Source organism: Pristiophorus japonicus, chromosome 7, assembly GCF_044704955.1.
Source record: "Pristiophorus japonicus isolate sPriJap1 chromosome 7, sPriJap1.hap1, whole genome shotgun sequence".
In the NCBI taxonomy this organism is placed as follows: domain Eukaryota; kingdom Metazoa; phylum Chordata; class Chondrichthyes; family Pristiophoridae; genus Pristiophorus; species Pristiophorus japonicus.
In genome coordinates, this window is record NC_091983.1 from 122,867,098 (window position 1) to 122,880,846 (window position 13,749).

A 13,749-nucleotide genomic window follows, 5' to 3' on the forward strand; every position below is an offset into this window, starting at 1 on the left:
TTGTTACACTACACTCTGTCCCCTCTTCCAGGTCATCTATGTATATTGTAAACAGTTGTGGTCCCAGCACCGATCCTTGTGGCACACTACTAACCACTGATTTCCAACCCGAAAAGGACCCATTTATCCCGACTCTCTGCTTTCTGTTTGCCAGCCAATTCTCGATCCATGCTAATACAGTTCCTCTGACTCCGCGTACCTTTATCTTCTGCAGTAATCTTTTGTGTGGCACCTTATCGAATGCCTTTTGGAAATCTAAATACACCACATCCATCGGTACACCTCTATCCACCATGCTCGTTATATCCTCAAAGAATTCCAGTAAATTAGTTAAACGTGATTTCCCCTTCATGAATCCATGTTGCGTCTGCTTGATTGCACTATTCCTATCTAGATGTCCCACTATTTCTTCCTTAATGAGAGCTTCAAGCATTTTCCCCACTACAGATGTTAAACTAACCAGCCTATCGTTACCTGCCTTTTGTCTGCCCCCTTTTTTAAACAGAGGTGTTACATTAGCTGCTTTCCAATCCGCTGGTACCTCCCCAGAGTCCAGAGAATTTTGGTAGATTATAACGAATGCATCTGCTATAACTTCCGCCATCTGTTTTAATACCCTGGGATGCATTTCATCAGGACCAGGGGACTTGTCTACCTTGAGTCCCATTAGCCTGTCCAGCACTACCCCCCTTTTGATAGTGATTGCCTCAAGGTCCTCCCTTCCCACATTCCCGTGACCAGAAATTTTTGGCATGGTTTTTGTGTCTTCCACTGTGAAGACCGAAGCAAAATAATTGTTTACGGTCTCAGCCATTTCCACATTTCCCATTATTAAATCCCCCTTCTCATCTTCTAAGGGACCAACATTTACTTTAGTCACTCTCTTCCGTTTTATATATCGGTAAAAGCTTTTACTATCTGTTTTTATGTTTTGCGCAAGTTTACTTTCGTAATCTATCTTTCCTTTATTTATTGCTTTCTTAGCCATTCTTTGCTGTCGTTTAAAATTTTCCCAATCTTCTAGTTTCCCACTAAACTTGGCCACCTTATACGCATTGGTTTTTAATTTGATACTCTCCTTTATTTACTTGGTTATCCACGGCTGTTATCCTTTCTCTTACTGCCCTTCTTTTTCACTGGAATATATTTTTGTTGAGCACTATGAAACAGCTCCTTAAAAGTCCTCCACTGTTCCTCAATTGTGCCACCGTTTAGTCTGTGTTCCCAGTCAACTTTAGCCAACTCTGCCCTCATCCCACTGTAGTCCCATTTGTTTAAGCATAGTACGCTCATTTGAGACACTACTTCCTCACCCTCAATCTGTATTACAAATTTAACCATACTATGATCACTCATTCCGAGAGGATCTTTTACAAGGAGATCATTTATTATTCCTGACTCATTACACAGGACCAGATAACTTCACATTTTCCCACATTGTCATCCATCTGCCAAATATTTGCCCACTCACTTAGCCTGTCTATATTCCCTTGTAGATTTTTTGTGTCCACACAATTTGCTTTCCCATCCATCTTTGTATCATCAGCAAACTTGACTACATTACACTTGGTCCCTTCATCCAAGATATTAATATAGATTGTAAATAGTTGAGGATCCAGCACCGATCCCTGCGGCACCCCACCAGTCACTGTTTGCCAACCGGAAAATGACCCATTTACCCTGACTCTCTGTTTATAAGCATATAAATCTATTTTTTTCCCTTTTCCCCATCCAACTGCAAACAAGGTGGGTTAAATAACTAGTCCTAGGTCTCCTTGAATCCAACACTAAAACATCCTCAGAAGATACGTAATACAGTGCAGAATTGATGCCACCTCCATAATTCTTCCACTGGAACTAATACAAGAATATAAGGAGATATAAAAACATAGAAACATAGAAAATAGGTGCAGGAGTAGGCCCTTCAGCCCTCCGAGCCTGCACCACCATTCAATAAGATCATGGCTGATCATTCCCTCAGTACCCCTTTCCTGCTTTCTCGCCATAATCCTTGATCCCTTTAGCAGTAAGGGCCATATCTAACTCCCTCTTGAATATATCCAATGAACTGGCATCAACAACTCTCTGCGGCAGGGAATTCCACAGGTTAACAACTCTCTGAGTGAAGAAGTTTCTCCTCATCTCAGTCCTAATTGGCCTACCCCTTATTCTAAGACTGTGTCCCCTGGTTCTGGACTTCCCCATCATCGGGAACATTCTTCCCGCATCTAACCTATCCAGTCCCGTCAGAATCTTATAAGTTTCTATGAGATCCCCTCTCACCCTTCTAAACTCCAGTGTATAAAGGCCCAGTTGATCCAGTCTCTCCTCATATGTCAGTCCCGCCATCCCAGGAATCAGTCTGGTGAACCGTCGCTGCACTCCCTCAATAGCAAGAACGTCCTTCCTCAGATTAGGAGACCAAAACTGAACACAATATTCCAGGTGAGGCCTCACCAAGGCCCCGTACAACTGCAGTAAGACCTCCCTGCTCCTATACTCAAATCCCCTAGCTATGAAGGCCAACATACCAGTTGCCTTCTTCACCGCCTGCTGTACCTGCATGCCAACTTTCAATGACTGATGAACCATGATTCCCCAGGTCTCATTGCACCTCCCCCTTTCCTAATCTGCCACCATTCGGATAATATTCTGCCTTCGTGTTTTTGTCCCCAAAGTGGATAACCTCACATTTATCCACATTATATTGCATCTGCCATGCATTTGCCCACTCACCAAGTCACCCTGCAGCCTTTTAGCGTCCTTCTCACAGCTCACACCGCCACCCAGTTTAATGTCATCTGCAAACTTGGAGATATTACATTCAATTCCTTCATCCAAATCATGAATGTATATTGTAAATAGCTGGGGTCCCAGTACTGAGCCCTGTGGCACCCGACTAGTCACTGCCTGCCATTCTGAAAAGGGCCCGTTTATCCCGACTCTCTGCTTCCTGTCTGGCAACCAGTTCTCTATCCACGTCAGTACATTACCCCAATACCATGTGCTTTAATTTTGCACACCAATCTCTTGTGTGGGACTTTGTCAAAAACCTTTTGAAAGTCCAAATACACCACATCCACTGGTTCTCCCTTGTCCACTCTACGAGTTACAACCTCAAAAAATTCTAGAAAATCCTGTCACTGCTTTTCAAATGCGCTGCTATTTCATCTTTAATAATTGATTCCAACATTTTCCCCACTACTGATATCAGGCTAACTGGTCTATAATTACCCATTTTCTCTCTCCCTCCTTTTTTAAACAGTGGTGTTACATTAGCTACCCTCCAGTCCATAGGAACTGATCCAGATTCAATAGGCTGTTGGAAAATGATCACCACTATTTCTATGGCCACTTCCTTAATACTCTGGGATGCAGACTATCAGGCCCCGGAGGTTTATCGGCCTTCAATCCCATCAATTTCCCTAACAAAATTTCCCGCTTTATAAGGATATCCTTCAGTTCCTCCTTCTCACTGGACCCTCAGTCACCTCGTATTTCCGGAAGGTTATTTGGGTATTCCTTCGTGAAAACAGAAGCAAAGTATTTGTTTAACTGGTCCGCCATTTCTTTGTTCCCCATTATAAATTCACCTGAATCTGACTGCAAGGGACCTACGTTTGTTTTCACAAATCTTTTTCTCTTCACATATCTATAGAAGCTTTTACAGTCAGTTTTTATGTTCCCAGCAAGCTTCCTCTCATACTCTATTTTCCCCCTCCTAATTAAACCCTTTGTCCTCCTCTGCTGTATTCGAAAATTCTCCCAGTCCTCAAGTTTGCTGCTTTTTCTGGCCAATTTATATGCCTCTTCCTTGGATTTAACATGATACTTAATTTCCCTTGTTAGCCATCTTCCCCATTTTATTTTTACTCCAAAAAGGGATGTACAATTGTTGAAGTTCATCCATGTGATCTTTAAATGTTTGCTATTGCCTATCCACCGTCAACCCTTTAAGTATCACTCGCCAGTCTATTCTAGCCACTTCACGTCTCATACCACCTAAGTTATCTTTCCCCAAGTTCAGGACCCTAGTCTCTGAATTAACTGTGTCGCTCTCCATCTTAATAAAGAATTCTATCATATTATGGTCACTCTTCCCCAAGTGGCCTTGCACAACAAGATTGTTAATTAGTCCTTTCTCATTACACATCACCCAGTCGAGGATGGCCAGCCCTCTAGTTGGTTCCTCGACATATTGGTTAGAAAACCATCCCTAATACACTCCAGGAAATCCTCCTCCAGTGCATTGCTACCAGTTTGGTTAGCCCAGTCAATATGTAGATTGAAGTCACCCATGATAACTGCTGTACCTTATTTGCATGCATCCCTAATTTCTTATTTGATGCTGTCCCCATCCTCACTACTACTATTTGATGTTCTGTTCACAACACCCACTAGCATTTTCTGCCCTTTGGTATTCCATAGCTTCACCCGTACAGATTCCACATCATCCAAGCTAATGTCCTTCCTTACTATTGCATTTATTTCCTCTTTAACCAGCAACGCCACCCCACCTCCTTTTCCTTTCTGTCTATCCTTCCTAAATGTTGAATACACCTGGATGTTGAATTCCCAGCCTTGGTCAACCTGGAGCCATGTCTTCGTGATGCCAATTACATCATATCTGTTAACTGCTATCTGCGCAGTTAATTCATCCACTTTATTCTGAATACTTCTCGCATTGAGGCACAGAGCCTTCAGGCTTGTCTTTTTAACACCCTTTGCCCCTTTAGGATTTTGCTGTTATGTGGCCCATTTTGCTTTTTGCCTTGGGTTTCTCTGCCCTCCACTTTTAGTTTTCTTCTTTCTATCTTTTGCTCCTGCCCCCATTTTACTTCCCTCTGTCTCCTTGCATAGGTTCCCATCCCCCTGCCATATTAGTTTAACCCCTCCCCAACAGCACTAGCAAACACTCCCCCTCGGACTTTGGTTCCGGTCCTGCGCAGGTGCAGACCATCCACTTTGTACTGGTCCCACCTCCCCCAGAACCAGTTCCAATGTCCCAGTAATTTGAGTCCCTCCCTACTGCACCACTCCTCAAGCCACGTATTCATCTAAGCTATCCTGCGATTCCTACTCTGACTAGCACGTGGCACTGGTAGCAATCCTGAGATTACTACTTTTGAGGTCCTACTTTTTAATTTAGCTCCTAGCTCCCTAAATTTGTCTTGTAGGACCTCATACCATTTTTTACCTATATCGTTGGTACCTATATGCACCACGACAACTGGCTGTTTACCCTCCCCCTTCAAAATGTCCTGCACCCGCTCCAAGACATCCTTGACCCTTGCACCTGGGAGGCAACATACCATCCTGGAGTCTCGGTTGCGGCCGCAGAAACATCTATCTATTCCCCTTACAATAGAATCCCCTATCACTATAGCTCTCCCATTCTTTTTCCTGCCCTCCTGTGCAGCAGAGCCACCCACGGTGCCATGAACTTGGATGCTGCTGCTCTCCCCTGATGATTCATCCCCCTCAACAGTACCCAAAGCAATGTATCTGTTTTTCAGGGGGATGACCACAGGGGACCCCTGAAAAACTGCTCTTCCTGTTGGTCACCCATCCCCTATCTGATTGTTTAACCTTTACCTGCGGTGTGGCCAACTCACTAAACATACTATTCATGTAATTCTCAGCATCGTGGATGCCCCAGAGTGAATCCACCCGCAGCTCCAGTGCTGTAATGCGGTCTGTCAGGAGCTGCAGCCGGATACACTTCCCACATATGTAGTCGTCAGGGACACTGGAAGCGTCCCTGACTTCCCACATAGTACAGGAAGAGCATAACATGTCTGAGCTCTCCTGCCATGACTTAACCCCTAGATTAACTTAATTTGGCAACAATAATGTTAAAGGTTACTTACTGATAAAAAAAAGAAAAAGAAAAAACTACTCACCAATCACCAGCCAATCACTTACACTTTTGTCTATGATGTCACCTTTCGATTTCTTTCTCCTTCTTTTTTGCCTTCTCTTCCTGCTGCAGCTGCACCAGCTGGCCTTTATAGGCCGCTCCGACGTCCCCGAACCTCTTGCTATGACATAACACTTTGTTTTCTTTTCCTCCCAGGTCGGGGAGTCAGCACTGGTGGGGAAAACAAGACAAAGCAACACCTCACGCTCCCACTTGCTTGAACTCTCCCACTTACCAAACTCTTACCTTTGCACTCTGACCTGCCGCTGCACTCCGACATGGAACAAGGTTGTAGACAACCTGATCCATCATGAATTCAACTCGTCAATTTCCCAAGAAAAGATAAAGTTTTTCTCTGTTTCTAAAGTTAAGTGAAATAAAATTCCGGAACCCTTGCCGAGCCTTACATTCTACATGATTCATTCTAAACCACTTGTTGTCCTGACATGATTTTCTTTGCTCCCATTAAATCAGGAACCATCATGTTTCACATACAAATTAATTATCTCTGGTATAAAAAAGGACCAATGTTATATTTTTTCTTAAATGCTATTCACTCACAAACAATAAAATGGGAGACCATTAATAACGTTAGGTCCTTCATGATTATCTTGTGATCATATGCAGAAGTATAACATGAATATATATGTTTTAATATATTAAAACATAGTCATGGAAGACAACTGCAATAGAATCCTCTTAAGATACCTAACATGTCAAATGTGTTCCACTCCTCAAATCCATGAGATGAGAACCAGGGAATCACAACTTGCAGAATTGGCAGGTCCTGTTGTATGCATCATCATTCTCAGACTAATTGTTTAAAGAAGCATGTTCATTCCTTCCGCTAAATCTCTAAAAAAAACTTTTCTGCATGACCTTTTTTCAAAGAAGAAATGTGCGCTGCAGAAATGTGTTACAAATAGATTAGAAATGTTAATCCCTCAAACAAGGTTAGCAACTACATGATGGGTGTTCTCTCCACGAATGGGCACCAAAAGACTACAATCAGAATGTGGAAAATCCACTGATGCCTGAAAATATTTAAGATATGTTTTTTTAACATCAAAACGGTTTTCCTTTATGGTTTCAAACAAGACATTTCCTCTTTTAGTAAAAACTGGGTAAACTTTTGAGCAAGATAAAATACTGAAATCCTAAGTAAAAAGAAATCATGAAAAACACCACACCAGTCCTTTGTACATGGCTAGAAAATCTCCTTGGTGATGAAATTAACTTAAGTCCTTGGTTTTAATACACTGGAAAATGCTGAAAGCACACAAGAGATTTACGAATTACAATGTTTTCATCACCATCAAGATTTTCCTAGCAGCACGTACAGCATATATAAGGACTAGGTTTTACATTTTTTCATGGACAAATTCCTAACTGGCATTGACTGAATAATAAGTAACCTCCTTACTAATATTATGATTGTGGGTAACAAAATGTTAATCAGTATGGTCTTATTTTATGACCTACACTTGGGTCGTTCTTGTATTGTTGCCGGGATTGTCAATGGTCCAAGATAAAGGACTACCTAGTTTCACACATAGGGAATCTTCAGCAGCTTCCTTACAAACTCCATCTTGAAAACTGACTCATGTGCCCACTCTTGATATAATTAGCTGCCTAACTGCAACATGATGAAGTGCATGCCATGGAAAATTTTCATTGTAATGCTCCTGGTGCTAAGCTTCATGTGCTGGGAGGCGGAGTGAGAATTTTGCATACGCCCCCCACGATATTCCATTCATTAAAAATAATGGATGGAAATTCCTGGGAGCACATACACAAATTGCTGTTATGTGCTTTGCTGTGTGTCAGGAGCACTAAAGACAAACATTTACCCCAACGATGCTAAAGGAACATCCCCAAATGTTCATTCTTAAACAAATGTTTCATCGGGCTTTCCTTCATTAAAATGTTCGCTGATCATTGCACACTGTTGAGTTCCTCAGATAATGAACCTGCCCATGCCTGCATGCAGCTAGGCTTGGGCAACATTCAGGCTTGGGCTGTTCAGTGACAAGTAACATTTGCACCACGCAAGTGCCAGGCAATGACTATCTCCAAAAGTGAGAGTCTAACCACCACCTCTTGACATTCAACGGCATTACCATCGCCAAATCCCTCACCAGCAACAACCTGGAGATTACCATTGACCAGAAACTTAACTGGACCAGCCACATAATTACTGTGGCAACAGGAGCAGGTCAGAGGCTGGGTATTCCGTGGCGATTGACTCATCTCCTGATTCCCCAAAGCCTTTCCACCATCTACAAGGCACAAGTCAGGACTGTGATGGAATATTCTCCACTTGCCTGGATGAGTGCAGCTCCAACAACACTCAAGAACCTCAATACCATCCAGGATAAAGCAGCCTGATTGATTGGCACCCCATCCAGCAACTTAAACATTCACTCCCTCCACCACCGGTGCACCGTGGCTGCAGTGTGTACCATCTACAAGATGCTCTGCAATAACTCACCAAGGCTTCTTCGACAGCATCTGCCAAACCTGCGACCTCCACCACCTAGAAGGACAGGGCAGTAGGCACATGGGAGCACCACCTCCATGTTCCCCTCCAAGTCACACAACATCCTGACTTGGAAATATATTGCCTATCCTTCATCGCTCTGGGTCAAAATCCTGCAACTCCCTCCCTAATAGCTCTATGGGAGTACGTTCACCACAAGGACTGCAGTGGTTCAAGAAAGTGGCAATTAGGGCAGGGCAATAAATGCTGGCCTTGCCAGTGTCGCCCACATCCCAGGAACAATAAAAAAAATGTAACATTTACACATTTACAAGTAAGCGGTTCCTATATTATTTTTCTATTCACACACGTTATCAATCCTGTACTATAATTACACTCTCATGCAGAATCTTTTCACTTACTGAAACAAATAATTATTCACACATCATTGTACCCAGAAACTTTAACCTTTTAACATTAGGCTTCCTGATTTTCTATCATGCTTAGATTTTACTCCAGGAATTTTGGTTTTGCACCCCCTTCTCTATTGGTCTTTAATCTGTCAAATAATAAAGAGGATGCAGTTGGGTCGTATTCTTTGCGATTCCTGTTAAAAACCACGGCCTAGAAATTGGCCTCCTTAGTGTCATATAGAGCTCCCCCTAGAGGACTACTGTGGTAATACAACTACTGCTGTAGATATATAGTGATATAGTTACATGATAACAGCTTGTGTGTGTGTTTGTTAATGATGTCGTAAGAATATATCACATTAGCGATGAGGATAGGATAATCGCATTCCCTAGCTGAAATTCTTGTTGGTGGATGTTTCTGCCAACCAATAGAGCAACGTTGAGAGGTTCTTTCTTTTGCAGAACAGCGAAAAATCCAAGGCAAATTACAAGCACACTTATCTGAACTGTCAGAGTCCAGATGGCCATGTCTATGGGAATAATAGGGTACTTGGGTGAGTTCCATCGCGACAAAGAGACATTCGGCGCATATGTGGAATGGTTAGACATGTTTTTCACCGCGAATAGTATCGTCGAATTCCCCGATGGCGAAAACCGTAACTGGGTGACTTTAGATAGGTAATGGGCTATTTTCTTGACTGAAGCAGGCCCCGAGGTGTATCAAACCCTGAAAAATTTGCTTGTTCCCATCAAGCCGAAGGACATGCCATTGTCAGAGATTTTAAGCAAGTTAGAATAGCACTAACAGTCCTTAGCACTTGGAAATTGCTGAAAGTTAGCATTTTTGAATACAAGATCAATTAATTGATGAGAGTATCAGTGAGTACATTGTAGCGTTTAAAAAAGCTATCCTATTCACTGTCATTTTGGAAACTTTCAGGACCGAGCATTGCGTGACCACTTTGTTTGTGGGATGAAAAATGAAGCAATCAGAAGAAAGTTATTGACAACCCCTAACTTGACCTCTGATTTAGCTTGTCAGACAGCTATGTCGATGGACATGGCCAACCAATACTCCCGAGAATTTCGTGCCATTTCCAGTCATCAGACAACTGAGGTGAATCACCTGCAGGTTAAAAGTAAAAGGCAATTGGGCCACAAGGCCTCAGCAACTGGCCAAGGTAACAATACTTTGAAGTCGTGCTATCGGTGCCTGGGACAACACATTGTTCAAAGTTGTCCATATGTGAAAGCAGAGTGTTTCTTCTGCAAGAAAACTGGGCATCTTGCGAAAGCGTGCCGACTGAAGAGTAAACCAACTTTCAAGGCTATAAGTTGAAATCACCTGAGACTCCATAGCATTGAAGAGAAGCAACAGGAGGAGGAGGTTCTGGAGATACACGTCATCAGGGGCACGAGGGTATCTAACAACGATACACAATGTATCTTCATCCAAGTAGGCTTTGCAGGAACCAGGATACCCATGGAAATTGACACTAGTGCATCCATGAGTGTAGTACTGGAATCGCTATATCTAAACAACTTGAGTGGAAAAGTCGACGTTAGAGCTGCGAGGATATTCAGGAGAGCAAATCCCTGTGGTAGGATATATCACTGTACCGGTGAAATACAAGGATCAGTTTCAGAGCTTGTCTCTCTTAGTAGTTGCAGGAGACAAACTTGCCTTGATAGGTATAAATTGGTTGGGATCACTGAAGCTGGATTGGAATGAGATTTTTCGTGTGGAAACGAGCTTTGCATCGATAGCTGATGCCATCAAGCAGTATCCGAAGGTGGCCTCCACCTGGCTGAACAACTTCACATTGAACAACTTCTCCTTCAACTCCACTCACTTCCTCCAAATTAAAGGTGTTGCTATGGGAACCCACATGGGTTCTTGCTATGCCCGCCTTATCATGGGATATGAGTCGGAACATTCTTTGTTCCAGTCCTACCTGGGTCCCCTCCCTCACCTCCTTTTCCGGTACATTGATGACTGTATTGGTGCCGTTTCCTGCTCTCACCCTGAACTTGAAAATTTAATTCACTTGGCATCCAATTTCCACCCTTCCATCATCTTCACATGGTCTGCCTCCGACTCTTACCTTCCCTTCCTCCACTTCACCGTCTCCATCTCTGGGGATAAGCTTTTGACCAGTATTCACTATAAGCCCACTGACTCTCACAGCTAACTGGACTACATTTCCTCCCACCCCACATCCTGTAAGGACTCCATTGCATTCTCCCAGTTTCTCTGTCGGATTTGCTCTGACGACGCCACCTTCCACACCAGTGTCTCTGACATGTCTTCTTTTTTCTTCAACAGAGCATTCCCCTCCGCCATGGTTAACATGGCCCTCGACCATGTCTGTTCTATTTCCCGCACCTCTGCTCTTACCCCTTCCCCTCCCTCTCAGAACCATGACAGGGCTCCCCTTGTCCTCACCTTTCACCCCACCAGTATCCATGTTCAACGGATCATCCTCCGCCATTTCCGCCACCTCCAGCGTGATCCCACCACCAATCACATCTTCCCCTCCTCTCCCCTCTCAGCATTCTGAAGGGACCGCCCCCACCGCGACACCCTGGTCCATTCCGCAGTCACCCCCAGCACCCTCTCCCCTTCCTAAGGCACCTTTCCGTGCAAGCGCAGGAGATGCAACACCTGCCCTTTTACCTCCTCCCTTCCCACTATATAGGACCCCAAATACTCCTTCCAGGTGAAACAGTGATTTACTTGTACTTCTTTCAATTTAGTATACTGTATTCACTGCTGTGGTCTCCTCTACATTGGGGAGACCAAGCGTAGATTCGGTGACCGCTTTGCGGAGCACCTCCGTTCAGTCCACAAGTGTGACCTTGAGCTTCCAATCTCCACTGTATTCCCACTCTGACCTCTCTGTCCTCGGACTCCTACACTATTCCAATGAGGCTCAACACAAGCTCGAGGAACAGTACCTCATCTTTCGTTTAGGCACTTTGCAGCCTCTGGACTCAACATCAAGTTCAAAAATTTCAGAGCGTAACCGCTGCCAATCTTTGGCTCCCTTTTCCACCCCTAACAGAGCCTGTTTCTTTCTTTCTTTTTTTCTCCCTGTCTCTAATTGCAGTTGGTCATTATCCCGCCATTCACACCCGATCTTGACTAATGTTTTTCTAACTCCTGGCATTACCATTTGAATTTGGGCCATCATCCCTTTTATCTCTCTTATCTCTCTTGTCTTCCAAACTACCACAGGCCTTTCCTTTTGTTCTTTCTTCTCCCCCCACCCCCATCCCCCTTTCAGTGCTTGTTAAGAATCTGGTTTTTTTTTAACACTCTCCGGTTCTAATGAAGGGTCATTGACCCGAAACGTTAACAGTGCTTTCTCTCCACAGATGCTGCCTGACCTGCTGAGATTTCCAGCATTTTCTGTTTTCATTCCAGATTCCAGCATCCGCAGTATTTTGCTTTAGTATCCGAAGGTGTTCCGTGAAACAGGCAGTTCAATCCAAGATTTCAAGGCGAGTGTCAGAGTACAGAAGAATGCTAGACCAGTTTATTGCAAGCCATGTACTGTACCATATGCACTCAAGGAGAAAATTGAGCAAGAACTCAAAAGACTCGAGACTGAGAACATTATCTCTAAGGTAGAAGAAATGTACTATTTTTCGTACATTGATGATCTGCCAGTCACAGCTGAAGAGATTGGTAGAGCAACCAAACATGACCCAGTTATGTCAAAGGTGTATGATTACATAGCAAATGGCTGGCCAAACCAGGTATTAGAGGAAGATATTCATGCATACTTCATTTGTAGGAATGAATTATCAGTGGATAAAGGTTGTATCACGTGGGGTGCAAGAATGGTTATTCCAAATAAGTTCAGGTCCAAATTATTAGGAGATCTTCATGACCAGCACCTGGGAATGTGATTGACCAAGAGTTTTGCATGCAGTTACTTATGGTGGTCAGGTTTAGATAAAGATATAAAGTACATAATTAGTCAGTATCTAACATGTTAATCAGTAAGCAAGAAACCACCATTATTACCATTATAGCCATGGAAATAGCTTCCCAGGGTGTGGCAAAGGTTACATGTAGATTTTGCTGAGCTAGAAGGACAACAATTGTTCATAGTGATTGATAGTCATTCGAAGTGGGTAGAGGTGTTCCTGATGCAGAAAATAACAGGTAAAACACTGGACAATTTGTGAAGATTGTTTTCTTCATGTGGCCTCCCAGAAGAAATGCTATCTGATAATGGGCCACAATTTTGTTCAGAAGAATTTGCACAGTTCATGAGCAAAAATGGTGTAAAACATACCAAGGTTCCACCGTGCCACCCTGCTTCAAATGGTGCAGCAGAGCGCATGGTATGAATTGGAAAACGTGCCCACATCAAGCAAATGTTGGGTCCAAATCCAAAGAAACGGCAGTTGTCGTTGGACCACAAATTAGCAAATTTTCTAATTACTTATCGTAATACTCCTCATGCAATTACTGGTAGAACACCAGCAGAGTTGTTTCTCAAACAACAGCCATGAACCAGGTTCTCATTGTTAAAGCCAAACCTGGCACAATCAGTAGAAGAGAAACAATTAAAACAGAAAGAGAATCATGATAGAGGTAGCGTAAGAGATTAAGAGAGTAAGAGCGAGGTGTGAAATTGAATGTGAGAATGAAGAACCGTCACCATAAATGGTTAAAGTGCTTACTGGGAAGAGTAGTGAAGGTATGTGGCCCTCACACATATTTGTTCAAGATGTTTGATCATGGGAAGGTTAGGTTTATTCACATTGATCATATTTTACCTACAGATGTGGAAGGAGCTGAAAATTGGAACGATTTCAACATTTCTGATGAGTCAGATAGTCTTGTTACAAGTAGAGTACTAGTAGCAAATCCTACATCAGATGTACTAGAAACAAGTCCAAGAGAAAATCAGAATTTAAGT